The sequence below is a fragment of the Carcharodon carcharias genome, chromosome 19 (genome assembly GCF_017639515.1).
Source record: "Carcharodon carcharias isolate sCarCar2 chromosome 19, sCarCar2.pri, whole genome shotgun sequence".
Lineage (NCBI taxonomy): Eukaryota > Metazoa > Chordata > Chondrichthyes > Lamniformes > Lamnidae > Carcharodon > Carcharodon carcharias.
In genome coordinates this window covers 82,682,365-82,704,332 of record NC_054485.1, presented here as the reverse complement: position 1 = coordinate 82,704,332, position 21,968 = coordinate 82,682,365, and the positions used below count along the sequence as shown (strand labels likewise).

At 43.3% G+C, this 21,968-nt stretch overlaps 2 non-coding genes and 1 pseudogene across 2 annotated transcripts; 2 read left to right on the top strand and 1 right to left on the bottom strand.

The window, feature by feature from the left end:
- Nucleotides 1-4,104: 4,104 nt before the first annotated feature.
- trnah-gug lies at nucleotides 4,105-4,176 on the top strand. The gene has a single exon. It is a non-coding gene; the product is annotated as a tRNA-His (tRNA).
- A 1,184-nt stretch (nucleotides 4,177-5,360) lies between these two features.
- LOC121291260 overlaps nucleotides 5,361-21,968 on the top strand; it is a 46,632-nt pseudogene continuing 30,024 nt past the window's right edge.
- Nucleotides 19,008-19,079, bottom strand: trnah-gug. The gene has a single exon. It is a non-coding gene; the product is annotated as a tRNA-His (tRNA).

Genomic DNA, 21,968 nt, shown 5'->3' with positions numbered 1-21,968 from the left:
CGCTCTTTAAATCTTATCCCTTTGAGCAAGCTTTAGTCCAGATGCCCAAAATTTTTCCTCATGTGTTTTGGCATCATAGTTTGTTTTATAATGCTTCTGTGAAGACTCTCTGAGCACTGTGTAGTGCTTTATATTCTGTTAAAGGCATTATTGTTTTATTTTACAGATACACCAGGCAGTGGGATGGCTCCTGTATTGTTCCCCAACATTATCCAATTAGATCATTTCTTTGAATTCTCCAGCTCGTTATTACTTTCCAGTGCTTTAACAGTGTCTTTGATCAATACTGTCACTCCCTCTTTCCTTTCCCTAGAAATCTCCTACTTCCCATCACTCTCCTTCCACGAGTCTATTCTAAAATTACTGTGGGCTGAGTCACTCGTGTACACAACTAGAAATGACTTTGGAATGAAGAATGTATTTGTAGACAAATAATGATATGCACATATGTAGCTCCTTTAATGCAGATAAACATCTCAATGTGCATCAGGGGATTGTTATCCCAGTCCCACTGAACTTTTCTAACCTAAGACATGCTCTGATCAGACCATCCATCACATCACAGACTCTAATTGAATTCAATCTTGGGCACAGCTTTGGAACAATTGCTTCTGAAAGAGTAGCGCATGTGGATATTTTTTGATCTTATCCTCATTTCCCCTCAGGCAGTCATTCTGATTGAATCCAGGATCTTCAAAAGAAACAAATCATGGTTGAATTGTTGCAATGATGTCTGTCAAAGGGATTCAAATATAAACATGGGGAAGTCTTGCTAAAATATACAAGGCACTAGTTAGACCACACCTAGAATAATGTGGACAATTTTGGTCCCCTTTTCTAAGGAAAGATACACTGGCATTTGAGGCAGTCCAGAGAAGCTTCACTAGGTTACTCCCAGGTATGGAGGGATTTTCTTATGAGGAGTGGTTGAGTATTTTGGGCCTGTACTCATTGGAGTTTAGAAAAATGAGAGTCTCCCTTACTGAAACACGTAACATTCTTAGAGGTTTTGACAGGTTGTATGTTGAGATGCTTCCCATTGGGGAGAATCTAGGGCCAGAGGGTATAATATCAGCATAAAGGCTCACCCGTTTAAGACAGAGATGAGGAGGAATGTCTTCTCTCAGAAGCTAGTGAATCTGTGGAATTATTTTCCGCAAAGGGCTGTAGAGACTGGTCGTTAAATATATTCAAGGCTGAGATAGACAGGATTTTAATCAGCAAGGGAATCAGGGGTTAAGGGGAAAAGGCAGGACAGTGGACCTGAGAATTGCAAGGTCGGCCATGATCTCATTTAATGGTGGAGCAGACTCAGTGGGTCAAATGGCCTACTTCTGTTCCTATGTGTTATGGTCTCATGGCCTTATGATCTGTCATGTCATTACTGTGGGTGCAAGAAAGAGGAGAGGTAAGGAAAGAGGATTGGGTCTTTCACTCTTGGAAATGAGAAATTTCAAATCTTACAGGACAAACATCAGAACATTAGTGAATTCCCCTAGACAGCTGGGAAACTGGAACACAGTCCAGCAATGTACACAGAGTGAGAGGACTGGGAGCCGTACGATAAGACACGAGATTGGGGGCCAGAGAAGGGAAACAAGAGAGTCAGGGAGGCATATGGTGAGTGATGGGACATAAGGGGGATGAACCGACCATGCAACAGGATGGGGCGTGCAGTGCTTCTATAAAACGGGCCTTTTGTCTGATCTTTGTCACAGTTGAGCGGCAAGAGTCTCTTGTCGGTGATAACTGTTGAATCTGGACATTCCCCCTTTGAGTTTGTTGGGGTGACGAGGAGAAAGGGAGCTGTTTGTGACTAAGTTCTGTCTCTGTCCTTTGTAGAAGGAGAGAAGGAAACATGATTACAGCCCAGCAAATTTATTATGGTGGCTTCATGTGCCTGAGTGGGGATCGCCCTCTCTCTCTCTCAGGACAGAATATTCACCATGTTTTGAAATGTGTGTGTGACAGTAATCTATCCTTTTCACAGCTGCTGAAAGTGGAGGATCGTGCTCGCACTCATCAGCCCCAGACTGATGTTCAGTGTTATTTACTGGGATGTAAAAGCTGCTGAACGGGCACCAAACCAGGTTGCAAACAGCAGTAACTCTGGGCTCAAGGTATCGTGAGGATGTGAATGGAATTTCACACTGGCTCCTTGCAGTTGCATTTGGCACTTATATATATTTCCCACTCAGAGAAAGCGAGGTCCGTGATCCAGGCTGCGAATGACACACATTGCAGTGGTGAAATAAATAATTATGGCACACAGGTTGCAATATGGAGTTGGAAATACGCTGTCGCATTGGATCAATACAACGATGTTGAGATGGATCAAGTAAAGCGATTGATGCATCAAATAAAATAATTTATGAAAAACCTGCTGAGAGATGCACTAAAACTTGGGAAGGCTGCTGGAAAGCCGCAATGAAAAATGGCCTCAGCCTTGCCCTTTCCTGTCATAGTAGAACACAAAGGTGCCGGATCCTGGACAAAGCCTCCAGACTACATACACCAGTCAATATGAGCAGTAAATGTAAGTGCGTTGTGGATCCACATTATGCCAGATATTAAACTGAAGGAAATCGAAATGCATTGCGCTTTACATAATAACATTTTTAATATCACATGCACTTCTACAAATTTTATAGAAGAAAAGCATATTTTTGCCCCAAGATTGAGAAACTGCTTTGGCACGATGTGTGTGCTCACATAAGAATATCAGGATTTACTGAATTCAAGGGAAGTTGGAAATTTCTGTCACACAACAATTTAATCTCCCCCAATATAAAGAAAATCAGAACTCGAATATTTAAAAGCGTTGGCTTCTTTGATGTGATACAAATCCACTGTCCAGGGGAGAGAACTGTCAGGCGAAATAGCCACAGTCACCGTGCAACGGGATTTTGGAAATTACTGCAAATAGACAAGGTATCAGCAGGAGAAGAACAGGACCAGATATCAGTGCGAGAGCTTTAGAGGACACTGACCATCACATGAACAGGTTTCGTTTGACTGTGGAAATGGACAAAGAATAATCCAGGGTAAGGATGCAGAAAAGCCAACATCAGTGGGGGTAAGGATCGATCTGCGTGGAGGACTGGCGCATCTATTTATTTCTCCTATTTATAATGAATACTCATGGAGTATCTCGCTTGGAAATTTATTCGGTTATCGTCAGAGCTGACGATGTTTGGGGAATATTTTTCGTAGCTGAAGGACACAAGGCAAAACCAAAACAAAAATAAAATACCGCGGATGCTGAAAACCTGAGTAGAAAAAGAAAATGCTAAGGGGAAGAAAACATCTCAGCAGGCCTGGCAACATCTGTGGGGGTAGAAACAGAGTTAACGTTTCGAGTCTAATATGACTCTTTGTCGAGACTGTAGAGAAGTAGAAGTGTGATGATATTTATGTTATTGAAAGAGAGCGAAGGCGAGGTGAAGCAAAATAGAATGGCATTGATAGGTTGGGCCGGAGGTGAGCGGTTTCGAGCTGGAGAGAGTAAAATTCAAAGATGTCATGGAACACAAGGCAAAGGGACTGGTAATCATAGTATAACAATGAAGGTTTTGGCACAGAGAAGATGCTAATGACGGAATGAAAGTGAACAAAAATGTCTGAAAGCAAAATAGCAGAATGTGTTAATGGCAGTAAAAGAATGGGGACTGCGAGAAAGTAAAAACATGAGAACAAGATGCAGACACGTTGAGTTTTATTTGCCAGCATTTACTACTCTTATAACAGGGGGAATGGAAAAGCAGAAAGTAATTGATACTACGAGTGAGTACAGAATGCTGCGGGAGAGAGGGATCTGGATGTGGTCTCCGTCGCGTCAGAGAAAGTTAGCATGTTGCAAGAACAATGGCAAGTTGGCTTTTATTACAAAGAGGATGCATTATAAAAGTGGGAAGTCTTGTGACAACTCTATAGGGTTCTGTTTATTTCAAGAAGAATATACTGGCATTGAAGGCAGTTCTGCGTAGGCACCTGGGTTGATTCCTGAAATGAAGAAATGTTGAGCAAAGTGGGCCAGAACTCATTGCAGTTTAGAAGAATGAGAGGTGATCGCAGAGAATGGTATATACGCAGTTCAGTTGTGGCGCCGTGATCGTATAGTGGTTAGTACTCTGCGTTGTGGCCGCAGCAACCTCGGTTCGAATCCGAGTCACGGCAAAGGTTACTCAGACGTTTTGTTATGCCATCTGCGAAATCAATACACTAAAAAATCTAGCATTTACGCATGGTGAGGAACTTTTTTGATGTTAAAAGGTACATATTACATATGTGAGTCCCTGTTTCATGCTCGAGAATTCAAACAGTCAACATTGAATACAAAACCTGTTGTAAACAGTCAGCAGACTCGTAGCGTATCGAATTTGAACTGAAGCGCTAAAATGACAAATGGAAACTGGGTGTGAAACTGTGGAATGTAGTAGCATGGGCCTGCAGCTCTGGGTGACGTGGTAGCATTGGGATTATATGGATTCAGGTCCCACTCCAATGCTTGAGCTTAAAAATCAAGGCTGGGACTTTGGGCAGTGCTAAGTGAGCAGCGCCGTCTTTCAGTGGATATGTTGAACTCCCTCAACTGATCTGAAGAAGAGTCATATGGACTTGAAATGTTCACTCTTTCTTTCTCGCCACAGATGCTGTCAGGCCTGCTGAGTTTTCCCAGCATTTTTGTTTTTGTTTCAGATTTGTAGCATCCACAGTATTATGCATTTACGTTTAATTGCCTACTGTTCCCCTAGCATTTTATTGAGCAAAAGCAGCGGAGCTCATTCCAGATCATAACAACTGGCTGAGTAAAAACGAGAATCTCCCCGGCTCACCTCCCTCTCTCCGGTTTTAGATTTTCTAAGCATTATCTTCAATCTTCTCCCTCTAGTTCCGGACATTTTTTTTTCTGCTTAATCAATCTCTCCCTAACTGCTTTATCAGCTCATCTGCCCACTTCCCCGTTCTAAGTTTGATCGCCTGCATTAAATCTGAACTTAAACTTCTTTGGTCGAAAGAGTACAATCCCGGCATTTATGGTCCATTTATGGTGCTTCTTCCCCGCAGCTTTCCGTTATGTCCTTCGGTTGCATAAAAACATTCGCTAAACAACCTCTTACAATCCGTCAGGCAGCATCTGTGGAGAGATCGAGAGGCAGATTTCATGTTGCACGATGGCCTTTGATTAGAAATAGGGGGGAAAAAACAGTAATATAATTGATGCCCAGCAAGAGAAAGCGGCGAGCTTGCAAATCAACAGAATGAAAGGTCTTGTGATAGAGGGAAAGTCAGGAAATGTTAAATGGCAGAAGAGTTTGTCATGTAGTGGCCGAAGGGAGCGCTAAGGAGAGAAACATAGAATGGATACAGCACAGAATGACCCCATTCGGTCCGCCCTGACTGTCAGTAAGACGAAGAGGCAACGAAAGGTACGTCGAGACGAGCTGCAGGCACGTACTGTGGATAAGTCTTCCTATCCTACGATTTTCGGGGAATCTCCTGCTCGTAACTCTTCCATGCGGTTCTCAAAGCTTCATCACGCATTCTCATCCTGTGGCAGTTTCAGAATCACGCAGGTTAATTTCTACGCGAATTACCTTCCAAATGCACTTTTTGACCCTTTGCGCCACATACAAATTAAGTGAGTCAACCAAACCTGCGTGTGTAAGTCTCGTCATCAGCTGTAATTCATGGTGGCCTCTCAGATTGTATTGTAGGTGTGTCTCCAAGCCCTAGGAAACTGCCAGACAATTTTCAGCACTTATGTCTCCACGTACAGACTGGACTGTGATTCATACAAAATGTTCTTGAGGCGGCTTCATATCGCCACTATGAAGCGGAAGGGAGAGATAAATCGGAAATTTCTGAAATACTCATCAGGTCGGACAAATCTTTCATCTCTGATGAAAGGCCACAACTTGAAAAATTAATGTTCTTTGCATATCCACGATGCTGTCGCAGAGAATGTGCATTTCCAGCATCTGTAATGGTTCAATTTCGTGTCAGTCTGACGAATCTCTGGCGTTGTTTTTCAACAACGCTCGATAGGATCTCGAAACAACGACCTTTGAAGAACCCTCCGTGCCGACCTGATGCGCTCATCACTGTCCGTACACAAAAACGGTATTACGAAAGAAGCGCCTTGTTTCAATGCAAAACCTTGGAGTGAGGTGGCGTGAGGGGACTGCAATTATCAGAATAACCGAGCTTGCAGTCTGCAATCACCAGATTCAAAACTGATTTCCGCGATCTTGTGGTAGCCTGACCGAGCAGAATAAAGCACTGGGTTATAGCTGTTGGGGCTTGTGTCAAAATTTATCGAGATCAGGAATTTTGAGAGTTCTTATTTTAGCAACTTTCTAGGCAAAGTATTTTTTTCTCCAACTTCGTCAGTACAAATATATACTGGCCACGAAGCGTGTTGGTACAGGTTTTATTCGTGAAAGGATTTATTTCCTGAATTAACAAAAAGCTGAAGTTGCCATTCAGGCTCCACCTGGCTCTCAGTTTAGGCCGAGCTCATTATCTCGCTGTCCCTTTGCATTACTTTCTCTCTATGTCCATCCCTCTGTTTTCCCTCATATGAACCGTTCTCTGTAATTAAACTGCTCCCACTGGGGCTGGCAAATGTAAGCGGGTCTAATGACTGCATAGCATTCCCTTATTAGTGTAGAGGTGATGAGAAGACAGTCATTTTAAACTGATGAATTTTGTTCATATTTCCTATGCAGCCTCATATTGAAAAATCTGTCCAGAAGAATAAATGGCTAACAATAAACAATTTTGAGAATGCGCTTAAATGGGAGATAAATATGATTTCAATAGATTAATGTTTTCTCCAGCGAGAAAACTAGTTCCCTTTCCCGACGATAAGAGAAGCTGAAAATCCGCATGCTGGAAATCATTAATGAAAACAGAGAAGATGCTGGAAAAATTCCAGTTGGAGGAAGACTTCGCATATTTTACACTCCTTCCCCGTTTTACTAGAGGACAATTTTCCATTACCATTCCAATGACATGTGCTACCTGCATGTTAACTTACCGTGATACGTGAAAGGCGACACCTAAATCCCTCTGCCCCAAAGCATTCTGTTGTCTTTCTTACCTTAAATGATATTCTCTTTTTTAATCCCCTTACAAAACTGGGCGATCTCACATTTTGCACATTATCCTTCTGCCTATTGTTAGCCCATTTACTTGCCCAACTGCCCACATATCTCCTCATGTGGCTGTACATCAGCTATTTTGTAATGCCTCTGTGAAGTGTCTCTGGGTGTTTTTTTATGTTAAAGGCCATTATTGTGGGGAAATACAACTGGTGCTAAGATGCCTCCTCTATTGTTCCCGAACTCTAACCAATTAGACTCTCCCCTTGATTCATCAATTATGCCATTCCTGTCCAGTGCTGTAACAGTATCTTTCATCAATACCCTGACTCCCTCTTTCCTTACCCTAGCAAGGGTACCTTCTACCTCCATTCACTCTCCTTCTGACAGCCTATTCTGAAACTGATCTGACATCAATTGCTCGTACAGGTAACCAGAAATGACTTTATCTGCAGGCAAGCAATAACCTGCAAATATTTTGTTCATTTAACGTAGGTAAACATGCCAGAGTGCTTCAGAGGCCTGTAATCCAAATAATACTGAACGTTTCTATCTAACAAATGCTCTCCTCAGGCCGTCCGTTACATCACACACTCCAATCGAATTCAGCCTCGGGCATGGCTTTGGTACAATTGCTTCTGAATGAGCAACAACTTTGGTTATTCATTGTTCCCCTCCTTATGCGGCCCCTGATGGGACATTCTGACTGATTCCAGGACCTTCAAAATGGACAAATCATGATTTGATTTTTGTTCTGGTTGTGGCTCTAATTGTTCTGGATATTGGCGCAGATATGTGGCAGAGGAGGTACGAAAATAGGATGGGGCCTGTTACTCCTGGATTCATGGCTACTAATCTTACAGAACAATCGTCAGAACATCAGCGAATTCTCCAAGATACGTGGAAAACTGGAAAACTGTCCAGTAATGCCCAGACAATGAGAGCTCTGGGAACCGTGTGGGGACTCAAGGGATAGTGGGGTTGGAGAGGGTGGTGGGTTTGTTGGGCAGGGTGGAGGGCGTGGTGGGGAGGGTGGGGTGGGGTGCAGTTAATGCGGGAGGGAGGTGGGCATGGGTGAAAGAAATATGGGAACCATAGATCCGATGGGGAGTTAGAGGATGCAGTATAAGGAAATATGTTGCCCGATGTCTCTCTCAGTTGAACAGCAAGAGTCTCCTGTGAGTAAGCTCAGTTAAATCTGGTTATCCCCCCCCGTGAGCTTGTGCGGGTGACACGGGGATGGCAGTTGATTGCAATTGAAGTTCTGTCTCTGTCACTTGTAGGAAGAGAGAAAAAAAATGGTTACAGCCCAGAAAATCGCAAGTATGCAAATTGTAGCTGGGTGGGGCATGTGGTCATTAGTGGGAATTTTTCTGTCTGTCTCTGCCGCTGTATCATTCTGCCCCCCACCACGCCCCCCCCCACACACCACCACCACCCCGACCCGCCCCCTCTCTCTACAGATATACATATATATAAAACATTCACCATGTTGTAAAATGTACGTGTGTCAGAAAACTATCCTTTCCACAGCTTTGAAAGAGAAGAAAAGAATCGTTCTCAAATTCATCAGCCCCGGCCTGAGCCGCAGCATTACAGATTAGGGTTTAAAAACGCTGAACAATCACCAAGCTAGTCTGCAAAGAACAGTAAATCTTGACTCAGATTGCCGAGAAGAAGTGAGCCGAGTTTCATCACTGGCTTGTTGCAATTTCACTTGGCAGTTATATAGATTTCTCCCTCAGGGAAAGCGAGGTCCATGACCCAGTCTGTAAAATACACAAGCTGCAGTGTTGAATGGATAAGCCTTGGCAGGCGGCTGACGGTATTGGAAATAGGTTGTCGAGATGGATCAAATGAAACGATTGATTGATGAAATAAAATGACTGATGGGAAATTGTGCTGAGGGATGCACTAAAGCTTTGGGCAGCGACTGCAGAGGCTCACTGGAAAAGGCTAGTGTCTTGGCCTTTCAGACCATAGTAGAATACCGAGGTGGTGGAACTATGTAAACTCCTGGACTTCATATGCCAGGCAATATAACAGTATTTGTAAGTGCGTTGAGGCTTAGCATTTTGTCACCGGAATAAATTGAAATATATTGCGCTTTATGTAATACGGCTTGAAATATCGCATGTACTTCAACACATGTTAAGAATTAAGTATATTTCTAGCCCCAAAATTGAGAAATGGCTTCGTCCCGATGGGCGTGCTCACGTCAGGATTTAGAGGATTCAAAGGAAGTTGGAACTCACTTTTACACAATTATTTAATCTCTCCAGCACAAATAAAATCAGGACTTGAGCCTCCAAGCCCTTTGCCTTCTTTGACTTGCTGCAAGGCGGCTGCCTAGCATAGAGAGCTTCCAACCGAAGGAGTAAGTGACTGTGCTCCAGGCTTTTATAATTTACCGCAAATATACCAGGTAACTGTAGGAGAAAAAACTGGATCAGGTAGCAGTTGGAAAGCTTGAGGGGACACTAACCACTGAAAAACCAGGTTTTGGTTTGCTTCGAAAAGGGACAAAGAATAATCTAGGGTAACAATGTGGAAGAACCAACTTTAAAGGGGTAAGGATGGATCTCCGGTGGCAATTTGTACATTGATTTCTTTCCCCCTGTATATGATATGGATACTCATAAAGCATCTTGGTGGGAATTTTACCGGTGAACATCAGGGCTGACAATATTTGGGGCAACACAAGCCAAAATAAAATCAAAATACAGTGAATGCTGAAAATTTAAAATAAAGCAGCAAATGCTGTACAAAGATAAACTTAAGATGTCCGGCAGTATTTGTGGGGAGAGAAACAGAGTTAACGTTTCGAGTCCAATATGACTCTTCGGAACTTGAGAGAGGTAGAAATATGATGATTTCACGCTGTTGAATGAAGGGGGAGGGGCAGGTGAAGCAAAACAGAATGGCAGGACTGGCTTGGTGTGGGGGCCAGGAGAGTTTAAAATACCAAGTGTCATGGAAAACAAGGCAAAGGGTGTAATAATCATACTATAACGATGAAAACTTTGGCAGAGATTAGGTGCTAACAGCAGAATGAATGTGAGCGAAGCAAAATAGCAGAATGTTCTAAAAGCAGAAAAAGGATGAGAGCGGCCTGAAAGCAAAAACAAAACATGAGGACAAGATGCAAACGCGCTGAGTTTTTCCAGTATTTTTCTGTTCTTTTAACGGGTGGATTGGAGAAGCAGAATGTTATTCACATTAAGAGAGAATAAAGAATGCTGCTGGAGAGAGGGATCTGGGTGTCCTGGCCCATGTGTCAGAGAAAATTCGCATGCAAATAGGGGAAGGAACTTGAGGAGATATGGAAAATTGGCCTTTATTCCAAAGACAATGCCTTGCTACAGCTGTGCAGGGGTTAAACTTATTTAAAGGAGCATATACTGGTACTGAAGGCAATTCTGCCAAGGTACACTGGGTTGATTCCGAGGAGGAAGAGTTTGTCTTCTGAGGGAAGGTTGAACAGTTTGAGCCTGGACTCGATGCAGTTTAGAAAAATGAGACTTGGTTGCCGTTGCAAATTACGCAAGTATATGGTGTGTGACGCTGTGATCGTATAGTGGTTAGCGCTCTGTGGTGTGGCTGCAGTGTCCTCGGCTCCAAACCGAGTCATGGCAAAGGTTGTTTTAATTATTTTGCTGTGCCATCTCTGAAAAGAATGGAACGAGGAATCCAACAATGACGCATGTAAAGACAGGTTTTTTGATGACAAAACGTATTTATTGCTCCCAAATTCCATCACATGCCCGTGTTTTATGCTCGAAAATTTAAACAGTCAACAATGATTACAGAACTTGTAGTCAAACAGTCAACAAACTCATAAGTTATCGAATTTGAACTGAAGCGGTAAAATGATATTTGGAAACTGGGTGTGAAACAGTGGAATGCAGTAACATGGACCTGCAGCTCTGGGTGACTTGGTAGAACTGTGGATCACATAAATTCAAGCTCGACTCCAGTGTTTGAGCACAAAACTCAAGGTGGGACTAGGGGTAGTGCTAAATGAGTTGTGCCATCTTTCAGTGGACACGTTGAACTGCCTGCAGTTCCCTCAGCACTTCATTTAAGAAAAGTGGCAGAGCTCATTCCAGATCTTAAACGCACGTTGAATGAAAACCAGGATCTCCTCGGTTCACCTCTCTCGCTCCATTTTTCTTTTTCTGCCATTATCTTCAATCTTTTCCCTCTAGGTCCCTACTCTTTTTTCAGCGTAAACTGTCTCTCCTTCTTTGCTCTGTCAGTTTCTCTGCCCATTGCCCAAGTAACAGCTTGAAATCCTCAATTAAGTCTCCGCTTAAAATTCTTATACTGAAAGGGAAGAACAGCGGCTTCTGTAGACTTTCCACATAACTAAATGTCCACAACCCTGAGCATGAGGAAGAGTGCGCAAAGTTTTGTAAACTAATGCTAGTTGGGCGTGCGGAAAATGGAAACGGAACAACTCATAAAACCCAGTCGCCGTCTTTGTGAATCTTGAGAATAGCTCTGGGAAGTTCATTCAGAGGTGGGTGAAGAGTGAACTGCCCGACTGATCAGACACTGTTTAGCAACCTTTCCCTTCCCTCAGGCAGTGAAACATTCACTGTGAACTGTGCGGTGAAATTAATTAATCTTTGTAATGGACAGGGTTGTCACTACTGCACATCAGGAAATAAAAGCTAATAATATAAAAACAAAAAAATGCGGATGCTGGAAATCCAAAACAAAAACAGAATTACCTGGAAAAACTCAGCAGATTTGGCAGCATCGGCGGAAAATAAAAGTTGATGTTTCGAGTCCTCATGACCCTTCAACAGAACTAGGTGAATCCAAGGAAGGGGTGAAATATAAGCAGGTTTGAAGTGTGTGTTTGGGGCGGGGTGGTGGTTGGCTTGGGAGGGAGAAGTGGAGGGGGATGGTGTGATTGTAGGAACAAGCAAGCAGTGATAGAAGCAGATCATCAAAAGATGTCACAGACAAAATAACAGAAGAACACATAGGTGGTGAAGTTAGTGTTATTATCTAAACAAATGTGCTAATTAACAATGGATGGTTGGGCACTCAAAGTATAGCTCTAATGGGGGTGGAGGCAGCATAAAATATTTTAAAATATTTTAAAATAATGGAAATAGGTGGGAAAAGTAAAACCTATATAATTTATCTGAAAAAACAGAAAGAAGGGGAAAAAACAGAAAGGGGGTGGGGATGGAGGAGGGAGTTCAAGTCCTAAAGTTGTTGAATTCAATATTCAGTCCTGCACGCTGTAAAGTGCCTAGTCAGAAGATGAGGTGCTGTTCCTCCACTTGGCGTTGGGCTTCACTGGAACAATGCAGCAAGCCAAGGACAGACATGTGGGCAAGAGAGCAGGGTGGAGTGTTAAAATGGCAAGTGACAGGGAGGTTTGGGTCATTCTTGCAGACAGACCGCAGGTGTTCTGCAAAGCAATCGCCCAGTTTACGTTTGGTCTCTCCAATGTAGAGGAGACCACATTGGGAGCAACGAATACACTAGACTAAGTTGGGGGAAATGCAAGTGAAATGCTGCTACACATGAAAGGAGTGTTTGGGCCCTTGGACGGTGAGGAGAGAGGAAGTGAAGGGGCATGTGTTACATCTTTTGCGTGAGCATGGGGAGGTGCCATAGGTGGGGGTGGAGGAGTAGAGGGTGATGGAGGAGCGGACCAGGGTGTCCCAGAGGCAACGCTCCCTACAGAATGCTGCATGGGGGGGGGGGGGGGGGGGGGGGGGGGGTGATGGGAAGATGTGTTTGGTGGTGTATCATGCTGGAGTTAGCAGAAATGGCAGAGGATGATCGTTTGAATGCGGAGGCTGGTGGAGTGATAAGTGAGGACAAGGGGGACCCTATTATGTTTCTGGGAGGGAGGAGAAGGCATGAGCGTGGATGTGCGGGAGATGGGCCGGACACAGTTGAGGGCCCTGTCAACGACCGTGGGTGGAAAACCTTGGTTAAGGAAGAAGGACGACATGTCAGAGGAACTGTTTTTGAAGGTAGCATCATCGGAACAGATGCAACGGAGGCGAAGGAACTGAGAATGGGATGGAGTCCTTACAGGAAGCGGGGTATGAGGAGCTGTAGTCGAGGTAGCTGTGTGAGTCGGTAGGCTTGTAATGGATATTGTTGGACTGTCTATCACCAGAGATTGAGACAGAGAGGTCAAGGAAGGGAAGGGAAATGTCAGAGATGGACCACGTCAAAATGATGGACGGGTGAAGATTGGAAGCAATATTAATACATTTTTCCAAGTCCCAACAAGAGCATGAAGCAGCAACGAAGTAGGATTGGTCCCTCCGGGACACCCTGGTCTACTTCATCATCACCCCCTACTCCTCAACTCCCACATATGGCAGCTCCCCATGCCCACTCAAAAGATGTAACACCTGCCCCTTCACTTCCTCTCTCCTCACTGTCCAAGGGCCCAAACATTCCTTTCAAGTGAAGCAGCATTTCATTTGCATTTCCCCCGACTTAGTCTACTGTATTCGTTGCTCCCAATAAGGTCTCCTCTACATTGGAGGGACCAAACGTAAACTGGGCGACCACTTTGCAGAACACCTGTGGTCTGTCCGCAAGAATGACCCAAACCTCCCTGTTGCTTGCCCACATGTTGTCCTTGGTTTGCTGCATTGTTCCAGTGAAGCCCAACGCAAAGTGGAGGAACAGCGCCTCATCGTCCGACTAGGCACTTGACAGCCTTCTGGACTGAATAATGAATTCAACAACTTTAGGTCTTGAACTCCCTCCTCCATCCCCACCCCCTTTCTGTTACTTCCCCCTTCCTTTGTTTTTTTCCAATAAATTATATAGATTTTTTTTTCCCACCTATTTCCAATATTCTTAAATAATTTTAAACCGTTTATGCACCCCCCACCCCACTAGAGCTATACCTTGATTGCCCTACCATCCATTCTTAATTAGCACATTCGTTTTGATAATGTCACCAACTTCAACACCTAAGTGTTCTTTTGTTCTTTTGCATGTGACAACTTTTGATGATCTGCTTCTATCACTGCTTGTTTGTCCCTACAACCACACGATCCCCCTCCACTTCTCTCCACCAACCCAACCACCACCACCCCCCCCACCCCGTCCACACACACAAACCTTAAACCACCTTATACTTCACCACTTCCTTGAATTCACCTAGTTCTGTTGAAGGGTCATGAGGACACAAAACGTCAACTCTTTTCTGCTCTGAAAAAACCTAATGTTGGTTTCAGGACAGTCAGAATATTTGGAAACATGAAATGCAATGAAATTATTGAGTATAGAAAGCTGGAGGAGAGTTATTCAAGGTGACATGAATGTTTATGGAATGGGCAAGACCAGACTGAAATGCTTCATATGCCCGCCCGAAATGCTTCATACTATATTTTGGAAATGTCAGTAATCAGTGTCTATGTGGCGCAATCAGTTTGCGGTTTCCGCTATTAACCAAAGGGTTGATGGTTTAATCTTACCCAGGAACGAAGCTCTTCATTTATTAACCCCTTTAATGCTTCATGCCATAAATTTTTTGGTTGTGCTCTCAGCTGCAATAATATATTCGCCAATCATTGTCAGATCTGAAGTTCACCGGTGACCTCGCACCCGGGTACTTTATGTGCAGTTATTTCAAATAAAATGAACCGGCATCCACCCCATTAGAAATACGTGCTGTGTCAAAATCGCCGATTTCCCTCTCTAACAGCACTGTGGATGTACCTACACCTCATGGATTGCAGATGTTGAAGAAGGCAGCTCACCACCACCTTCTCAAGGACAATTAGGAATGGGCAATATTGTTGAGCTTGCTAGAGAACCCCATATCCCACGAATGAATAAAATATAATACATACATTTTGACACAATTCCCAGAAGCTTTAATCCAGTTCTTTATGCTGCACGGCCAGACTACCACAGATCGCGAATGCCACGTTTGAAACTGCTGATTCTTGACTGTAAGCCTGATTACGTGCTAACTGCACCCTTCCTACCGCCACGCCCCCGTCCCGAAACATCCCACAACCCACAATACCTCAACACACGCTCCGAAATCGAGGCTTTGCATTGACGCGAAGGACTAAACGCCTCTTCTGTTATAGTGTTTCTCCTTATGGAGCAGAGAAGAACGCACTAAGTAGGCAGTTAGGATTCCTCAAAGGCAGCTGGTTCGTCGTCAAGTCGAGCGTTGTTGGCAAACATCGCCAGAGATTTCTCAACCTTAAAGAGAAGTGAATTATTGGAGATGCTGAAAATATACATTAGCTGCGGCAGCATCGCGAAGAGGCAAACAGCATTAAAAATTCAAGCTTGTGGCCTTTCATCAGGGTTAAAGGTATTGCTCGAGCTGCTGAGTATTTCGGAAATCTGCGATTTACCCCAGCATCATAATGTTGATGTTAAATCTCCTCAGTTGACGATTTTATGATTAACAGTGCAGGCTACACGTGGAGATGTCAGTGCAGGAAATTCTCTGACGGTTCCCGAGGGATTGGAGACACCTCCCACAGCACAATCAGTGGGGTCACCTTAAATTGCAGCTGATGACAAGACTCACACACGCAGGTCTGCTTGACTCATTAACGAGTGTGTGGCGCGAATAATGTCAGGGTCAAAAAGTGTATTTGAAAGCTCATTCGCGTAGAAATTAACCGGCGTGATTCTGAAACCACCACAGCAGGTGATAGCGTGATGCAGAGTTGAGAATCGCAAGCAGAGAGGCACGGGCAGGAAATTCTGCAACATTCGCTGGATTTGAAGGTTTATCTGCAGTACATGCCTGAAGCTCCTTTCGACACTTCTTTAGTTTCCCCATTCCTCTTACAGAGCGTCATCTTGGGCAGGGCGGGTCAAATGGGCTCATCGCCATGAAACAAGAACTCTGTTTCTCTCTTCACAGATGCTGCCTGGCTGATTGTCTATTTGCAGCATTTTCTGCTTTCATTCCAGCGGCCTGAAAACATGGCCGCTCGGCTCCACGTGGCAACGCTGAAATAGTGCATCATTCACCGCTGCGTTGGCTATGGGCTTGAACCTTGTTAGAGTATTTCATTGAATGAGTGTGTTAAAGGTTCCGAATTCAAGTCTTGGCCCTACATGTTTCACGAATATTGAATTCAAGCAGAGATTTTGTTTTCAAAGATCACCTGCGTTGTAGACGGTCGGGTTGACTTCCATCGGGAGCAGGTTTTTGAACAAAAGGAAACGAGGCAGAAAATTCGTCAAGTCAACGCATTTAGTTAACTCGAGACAATTTTTTGGTGAGTTTGTGCATCCAATCGGGCCGTGCATTCATTCTAATTCACCATTCTAAAAGTCGTAAAATTCCCCTTGGAAAAGTGGAACAAAGAACATTCAGATTTCGGAATATTATTGATTTGAGGTAATTTGGGGGCTTGTTCTTGTTTCCTTAACGAATGAAATTTCAAATGAGCAAGCATTTTAAAAATTAAAGTTTATACATTTCCTAAATCTTCATCAAACAAATAATGAGATGTTTATAGGTAGAGAAAGGAAGTTCCTATGTGTGAAAGTTATTGTCGAGATGTTATTATTTTTCTCTAACTCTGTCATTGCAGAACTGACTATGATTTAAAAGTCATTCACTGGTTATAAAGCGTTTTGTGAAAGGTGAAGATTATTTTCAAAGTTAACAAAAAGCTGAAGTTATGAAATATATCTCTACCTTTAAAGCTCTATCTGCCTCTCTATTTCCGGCAACCTTACTTTCTCACTGTCTTTCTTTATTTCCGTGCCTCTGTCACAGTCCCTCTGTTATCCTTACAGGAATCGCCTCTGTACTAAAACTCCTCTCTCTGAGATACGTAAATGATAGCAGATGTGTTCAGTGCGTGGTTGTTCAGCTGATGCTTTTCTCGATAATGCGTAGCAGCAAGGGCGGCCAGTTCCCTGTTGTTATTATACGCAAAGGTAAACATTGCAGGGGGAAGCGGTGCCCCAGTGCTTAAACCGTTAGATTTGCAAACCACGTTGCTTTATCATTGCGATGAATATTTAATCAGGATCCTTTCGGACTACGAGAGATGCAAAATGTTGCGGATGTTCCAAATCTGAAACAAAAACAGAAAATTCTGTGAAGCAATTCAGCAGGTGCGGCAGTATCTGTGGGGGGATGCACAGCGGATAATTGTGTTTCCAAAGAACTGTTGGGATTTTGAGCTTTTTATGTTGTTATTTCCTTTCGGCCTATTCATATTCCACACATTTCGCCACTTGTTTGATTCTTATTCAATCAACCTCTCACCATTATCTGATTTCCGTAACATTCCACTGACCGATGTCAGTCTCATCGACCTTTAATCTAATGCAGCCAGGTGCGGGCAATGGAAATCTATTGGGAATTTCATCGGGTGACAATGTACTTGGAATGTGTCCGTAGATGCAGTATCAGTTAGTTTCTTTCAGCCCAATATCTCAATATATTTCTGATGGATTAGTCGTCGGTGTGATTTACATGAAGTGAATATTATAAAGTATTTCGGTAGAGATTCAATGCTGAACTTCAAAGCTGACAACGTTTGACACATAATTTATTGAGATTTTTATTACCACCGAAGGACACAGCACAAAGTGCATAGGGCATTCAGAATTGGAGATGAGAAGTATTAAGTAGCCGAATTTCTGGGTGGGATTGAATCACTCACCATGCGGCTATAAGTCGAACGTGCTAACTGGTTGTGCTAAAGAGACGGCCATGCGGCGGTTTTTCGAAAATGAAGCCTGGAACATTAATGGTGGATACATGGGAACAGTCTTATGCTGCCCATTGCATCCATGTCATTCCGAATAATTCCTCTCCCAGCCTTTTGCGTTCGAGCTCTTCATTGCGTTTTCTGTTCCAAACATTCGGTCTGCCCAGAACTGATATTACGCTTTAATCCCTGATGTGCAGCAAAGACGATTCTGTCAATTACTAAGATCAGTTAATTTCATCAAGCAGTTCAGAGTCAATGTCTCATCGTCTCAGGGAAGGGGCTCTCCCTGATCAGGCGGACAGTTCGCCCTTCATTCTTCTCTCGTTTGTTTTCCCAAAACATTTCTCAACATTCACGAAGCTGGAGACCAGTTTCCTGCGTTGTTCAGTTTCCATTTTCTCCATTAACAAATGGCAATATTTTACAAAACTTTACCCACTCTCCCGCCTCATTTCCAAGATTGAGGAAATTCAGTTATTTGGGTGAAATTATCGATTTCATGCAAGGAGCTTCAGGGATTTATTGGAGGAATTCAATCTTATATAGGAGCAATGGGTGGAGAAGCTGATAGACCCAATTAGGAGAGACTGTTTTAATTAAACAAGAAAAGGCAGGAACGAGAGGAAAAAGATTTAAGGTAATTGTTCAAAAAATAAAGCCGGAGCGAGAAAATTCTGGTTCTTATTCTGCGCGTTGTTATAATCTGGAATGAGCTCCGCCACTTTTCTGGAGTCCAGAGATTGGGGATCGATTGTAACCAGCCCGGCAGGCAGTTCAGTGTCCGCTGAAGAACCGCACCACTCACTCAACTCTGCCCTAACTAGTGGTCTTCATTTCTGTGCTCAAAGGCTGGAATGGGGCCTGTATCTTTGTATTCTCAATGCTAACAATCAACCATAGTAGCTGTTTCCTTCTAATGTATTCTTTAGGTTCACACCCCGCATCCAAATATCACTTTACCTCTTCAGTTCAAGTTGAATTAACACCGAGTCTGCTCACTGCTTAAAACAAATTCCGTTTTCAATGTTGACATTTTGAATTGTGGAGAATCAAACATGGGCATGAGAAGGCGCTCCGTTTGGGAGCATTAAATAGCTTTTGTCAAAAAAATATCTATCCATGAGTAAACGTTTGGTTTCACTGAGCGTTTTTCACCCAGGGGTTATAGCCATATAATGCTAGATTATTATGCCGTGACTCGGATTCGAACCGAGGTTGCTGCGGCCACAACGCAGAGTACTAACCACTATACGATCACGGCACCGCGCAGTAACTGGCGTTTGATAAACCGCTGGTCACACATCTTATTCTTCTAAACTGCCATGAGTGCAAAGCTCACCCGTTCAACTTTTCCTTATTAGACAATCTCTTCATTTAGAAATCACCCCAGTGAAGCTTCTCAGACTGCCTTCAATACCTCATTGACTAAGTGGAACAAACCAGAATGCACTGCTCCAGATGTGGTCTACAGTTGTACCACGACTTCCCTCCTTTTTTATCCTATCCTCCTTGGAATAAATGCCAACTTCCCACTTTCCTTCCAATTCCTTCCTCTACTTGCATGCTAACTTTCTCTGACACCCAGATAACTCTCCCCTGCAGTATCAATTAATTTTCCATTCCTCCTGGAATAGTAACGAAAAATGCTGGAAGAACTCAGTAGGGTCTGTGTCATGTTCTCGTGTTTTTGCTTTCAAACCGTGCTTACCCTTGCCTTGTTATGGACGTATTCTGCTACTTTGCTTTACTTCATTGCTCAGTTTTATTCTGGCATTAGTACCTTCTCTGCAAGAAAGCTTTCATCGCTATACGATCATTGTCACTCCCTTCACCTTCTGTTTCATGACATTATTGCTTTTTAACCTCTCGTGCCTCCAACCTATCCCTGGCATCCTATTTTGCTCCATCCGCTCCTACCCTTCTTCACCAGCATGAAATTAATCATATTTCTTTTTCTCTCGAAGAAGAATCAGGTTGGATTCGAAGCCGTAACTCTGCTTCTCCCCCCGCAGCTGCTACTAGACCTGCTGAGTTCATTCATCAGCATTTTCTGCTTTTATTCAGATTTCCAGAATCCGTAGTATTTTGCTTTTATTTTAGGTTTGAGTAGTGCCCTTCAGTCACGATAAGATAATGCCCAAACATTCACAGCTCTGATGTTAACCATGAAATTTCCCACCGAGATCTTTGTGATCATTCATTTCAAATAAAAGGAGAAATAAATAGATGCGCCAGACACCGGCGCAGATCCATCCTCGTGATATGAAACTTGACGTTACCCCATTTTTAGTCAAGGTTATTCTTTATCAATATCCACAGCCAACCTAAGGTTTATGGTACAATGGTCAGTGTCCCCAAATTACCGTACTGATATCTGATCGACTATTTCCCCACCTGGCACCTGGCCTATTTGTGGTAAATTCTCAAATTCAGCTGGTTGGTAATTTTTGCTTCTCTGGTTGACAGCTCTCTCTCTCCTAGGCAGATGCCGTGAATCACGTCAAAGAAGCCAAAGGGGTTGCAGGCTCAAGTTCTGAATTTCTTTATATCGGGAGAAAAAATGTTTGCATTAAATAGATTTCAAAATCCCATTGAATCCTGTACATCCTGATGTTCAGATGCGCCAAAAACATCGTGCCAAAGCATTTTCTCAAGCTTGTGGCTAAAATATACTCTATTCAGAAAAAAAGCATTAAAGACCAGGGAATTTAAATATAAAATTGTATAAAGGGCAATGTATTTCGTTTTATTTCATTGCAGTGCGTGGCTGTATGGGGACCCTCAACAAAATTTCAGAGGCTCAACACACTTACACTTACTGGTTATATTTATAACTTACATATATGTTTTATTTTTTAAAAAATCTTTTGTAAATATAGCTCAGGAGTTTTACACAGGGTATAGAACTTTGGTGTACTGTGATGGGAAAGGGCAAGACTGTGGCTGACTTCCATTCAGCCTTTTCAGCATACTGTATCCATCAGCATGTTTTCCATCAGTCATTTTATTTGATCCATCTAGGAAACCTATTTCCAATTCAGAAAATCAACGGCCTGCCAGAGTTATTCATTTCACCACTGCAGCTTGTGTCTTTTAGAGACTGTTCATGGACGTTGCTTTCCCTGAAGGAAGTATCAACACAAATGTCAAGTGAAACGGCAACGAGCCATTGACGAAATTCAGCCCGCTTCCTCTATTTGTGCGTTTTATAACCTAGTTTGCTATCAGTTCAGCAGCTGTTAAAGCCCAGTTGGTAACACTGAGACTCAGGATGGAGCTGAGAAGATGGAGGACGATTCTTCCGTTCAACAACTGTCTGAAGGAAATATTTCTGCCACACGTGCGTTTTCCAAAAAGGTAACTAATCTGTGAAGAGAGAGATAGGGCGAGATAGAAGAAGAGACAGACAGAGAATCCGCTCATACAGATACAGGGGCCACACTGGCACCAATTGCACTTTTGTGATTTTCTCGGCTGTAGCTTGGTTTTTCGACCATTCCTCCAGGAGCCAGAAACTGAACACTAATTGCAAACAGCTCACCTTCCTCACTTCACGCGCACAAACTCACAGGGGTACTGACCAGATTTACTTGAGGTCACTCACAGGACACTCTTGCTGCTCAGCTGGACAAAAACATAAGACAATATTCTCCCATTCCTCCATCCTCTCACTCCCCATCCCGGTATGCGGTCCCTCGTTTCCATGTGCTCCCATAGGACAACCGCCGACCGCACACCTCCCCCCGCCCCCAGACACACCATCCCCCTCCGCCCACCGCATGTTATTGCTGGTCTGCAGATATTGGAATAATCCTTAATTCCAAACACATTTCTGGTTAACTACGGAAGTAATAATTCGCACGCCAGTTTAAAATCCCTAGGATATGTGAAATAAAACAAATGCTGCGAATGAACTTTAGCTCCGACAGCGTTGTTTTAACACAGTTTCCGAGAAGTTGGCCACATGTCTACCGTACAAGTCCAGAGATCAATTTAAGTTGCATCTGAAGACGAAACTTGCACACGTAGCTTTGGTTGACTTAGGTATCTAGGGTGTGGCGCGAATGATTTCTCGGTTAATAAGTTTCGTTTTGAAGGTAATTAACGGAGAAATTCATGGATGATTAAAAATTCACAACAGGATGACAGC